The sequence below is a fragment of the Adiantum capillus-veneris genome, chromosome 18 (genome assembly GCF_014529385.1).
Source record: "Adiantum capillus-veneris isolate H3 chromosome 18, ASM1452938v2, whole genome shotgun sequence".
Lineage (NCBI taxonomy): Eukaryota > Viridiplantae > Streptophyta > Polypodiopsida > Polypodiales > Pteridaceae > Adiantum > Adiantum capillus-veneris.
Window position 1 is genome coordinate 141,590,099 of NC_140948.1, and position 3,884 is coordinate 141,593,982.

The window sequence follows — 3,884 nt, forward strand, 5'->3', positions numbered from 1 at the left end:
GTTCCAAGCTCTTAGTGGTAGACAATTTCATGCATCTGCAGGATGTATCATTTTATCCACATATATTTTGGTGATTGTCATGCTTTTGGTGGTTGGTGCATCAAAAAGCTTTTGACATAGTGCTAGAGCAGTTAACAATTTTTTTGCTTTATGTTGTTTAGATTTCGGCTATGATTGAACCCATCTTTTGGAAGAGAAATTCATTTTGCATAATCTTTCATTGCATTTCATATTTGATTTCTATTTGCTGGCCTTTAATATTTATGAATTTACATTTTTAATAGATCAATATTTCTCCAAGGACGTACTTTCCATCATGTCACCGTGCTCTGCGACAATGGCACACGAGGATGTGCACCCAATTAGGAGGGGGGGAATGTTAGTAGTCGCTAACATATGGACCAAGCACCAAGCGTAGGAGGGCATGTCACCATGCTCTGATTCAATGGCATGCAAGGACGTGCACCAAATTAGGAGGGGGGGGGGGAATGTTAGTAGTGGCTAACACATGGACCAAGCATTCACCAAGCATAGGAGGACATGCTACAATTTTCTCATTAGTCTTGTATACTTTTAGGCTTATATTTATATATCCTGTGGAGGTGAGCCTAATTTAATTGTAATAGATAAAGTCTTGAAGTCCATGCCTTTATAATAAGCTCTTTTAAGTAGAGAGGATTCATTCTTGAGAGCCCATTCTTGAGTATCACTTTTGGATGGTCTAGCCTTGAGCTTAATGTCCATGATTATTAGAAGGCTAGTGCTAATCCTTTGTACTTAGAGAATCTCTTTCTTGATTGATCTAATCTCTACTTTTCTCATTAATCTTGTTTTCTCTATATTACATTAATGTCAGAAAGTAGTTTTACCCTCTCATTCTAGATTTGGGAGTGGTAATGACTTCTTGCTTTAATGAATGACTCCTAACATTCTATAAGTACTCAATTTGTGATATTTAGCATCTCTTATAGGTTGAAGTGTGTGTGCACTCTTGATCTTGTGATTGGATTATGTGCTCAATTGTGTGCTCATAAGTGGGTAGGTTTAATGAGATTCAAATACCATTTACCCTTGTGTGTGGACCTTTTGATCAAGTACCTTGGTTGGCATGTGGTGATTTTGAAGTCCAAGACCAATGCAATTGGTGACTGTTTGTCAAGAGGATGCTTTGAGATTCAATTCATTGGCAAGTTGGACTTTGGTGGGCATGATGTGTGTAGGTGGTGCTTGATTGATGATAAGGGTGTGATTAACTGGTCGATTCATGGCCAATCTCTATTTGTATTAAAAAAGAATTTGCTTGAATACTCTATTTCAATGCATCTGACGATGCTCGTGCCTTCAACCGCTTGCCGGGTTGCCAATCCACGAATTGATTATTTTGTTGTGGGTTGCGATTAGGCGGATGTTGCAATGACCGCCCAACAGCCTTGTAAGAGCAACCAATCAGATTCCAGTTAGCAATAGGACATAAAAGGTAGGGCATGGATAACCCATTTCTATGTACCTCAAAATTATATCATGTAACATATCTATGGAAAAAGCTCAGCAATGCGATCCAAATGTACTATTGTCTTACAAATTTGAAGTTAAAATGGTCAAGTTGTGGCCATTCAAAAATTGCAAAAAGTAATGGGATGTGGCCACACGCCCATTCTCATTGGTGTAGAGAGTATATTCCAAAATCATCTTTGACCCTGAAGGGGCCTTTTGGGGTTCATATTTTCCCTAATGCATGCCTTGAGGTGTGGTGTTTTAGTTTGATACATGTCCACGTTTTCTCTCAATCTCACTATCCAAGGTGTTGCAACTGTTCTTGCGGTTTGCATATTTCTAAGTTGAGTAGAAAACCTTGGTGCTAGATGATTTGTCACGGTTAAAGCTCACTCAATACTCTCAAGATAGTCTTTTACAAGCCCACCTTGGCTTACTGCAACTTATCTCTTTCCGTCCACGTCCAAGTCTCTCAAAAGTTAGGTCTTTGTGACCCTTTAGTCTACTATGGAAACTCGTTTTGGGTATCCTAAAAGTTTGGATTTAGGAAACCTAAAAAAATTGGTGTGTCCTACTACTCACAAGCTTTTATTTTGGTTTTACCTAACTCAATTTGGAGTTGTGTAGCAAAATTTAGAACAATTTTGATGAACAAGACTTGAAATGGTACTCAAAATAGTCTCAAGACTAGGACACGAGAACTTTTGCTTGTATCTTGGTCTTAAGAGATTTTTAGCTCAAACCTGAGATTTAAGCTGTACTCAAGTATATCTGCAAGCTTATCAAGTCAGATGTCCCCATTATGAAGAGGTACATGGATCATAGTCTATAACCCTTTGTCAAATTTTGACTTTAAATTTTGACAGTAGCTAGACAAGGTCATCTACAAGCTCTGTATTAATTTTATCAATTTTTAAAGTTTGGCTACATGGATTGCGATCCATGTTCCACCATATCTGAACTTGATCTCAGGAGAACTTGTTACACTCTATGTCTACAAGCTATCACTCAAATATTTTTGGATTTAGACTTGATTTGATAGGTCAAATTTCAAACCCTAGGTCTACTCTACAATTTTCAGTTCTTCTATTTTAATACCTTTTGACCCAAATTTGCTCATTTTTTTTTCAAAATTGGACTTAGAGATACGTTTTCTTGTGTATGCACTACAGTCTAGGAAAGTTTCAAGTCAAGCAATCACCATGGGTACATGGATCGTGATCCATGTTTGGAGGCCAAATTGAGTTTTTGTGGTACCATTAGGATCAACATGATTACTAGATGCTATGGTATCAAACTTTTTGGATTTGAACCTTTGGATTGAAAATTAGGTCAAGTTTTGAACTTTCTCAGAGTGCTTGGATAGTTTTGGGATTGTGACTTAGGTTTTGATGTCCAAACGAGATGAAACTTTGGGATAGGCTAGATATAGCATGTGGATCAAAGTGGCTAGGTTTTTGCTCAAAAATTTGGGAAAGATACATAGATCCCAATCCATGTTTGGAGATCTTTTGACCCCAAATTTGAACCACTTATAGATGAAGGTATTTTTAAACTATTCCCCAAATCATTTTGAATTTGGACAAGGTTTGGTAAAAAAAAAGTGAATTCTTGGTCTGTCTTAGCGAGTTTTATTTTGGGAGTGTTTTTAGCCCTTTTGACCCACTTTTTGACTTTTTTGACTATCGTGCTTCGAGAAGTATTGCTCACAATGGTGTCTTCTATAGGTTGGTGTAGTTTTTTTCCAGAATCTCATATGAGATACATGGATCAATCCATGTTCCATCACTTTTGGATCTAAAATTTGGCCTGCTGATTATTTATGATGTCTACAACCTACTCCTAAAATCTTTTGGGATGTGAATCACTTTTTGCCAATCAAAAGTGAATTTTTTTGTTTGTTTTAAGGTTTCTAGATATTTTTTTGATTTTTTGCTGTTTTAACCAAAAAATTTATCTTATTTGCCAATGTGCCTTTTAGGAAAAGTGTTTCAAATAGTCTTAGCTATCTGCTGCTCAAATCTTAGCCAAAAATCATGACAAGGTCCATGGATTGTGATCCATGTTTGACCTCATTTTGACATGAAGCTTGGTCGGATGGTTGTCTATGCTATGTCAATGCTAATCCCCAAACAATTTTGGATTTGGATCACAAAAAGTTGAAAAATCCCAAATTTTGATCAGTTAGACTAGCTCTTGGTGGCTTCTTCCAATTTCCCTCTTTTAAGTATCTTTTGAGATCAATTTGATCTCAAACTTTAGGTTTCAATTGTTTGAAAGCAGTATCAATCAAATGGTCTCAATTTTTCTTCAATATGCCTTTGGGATACATGGATCACGATCCATGTTCCACATCAAATAAATCTACAACTTTCCAATTTGCTAAACAC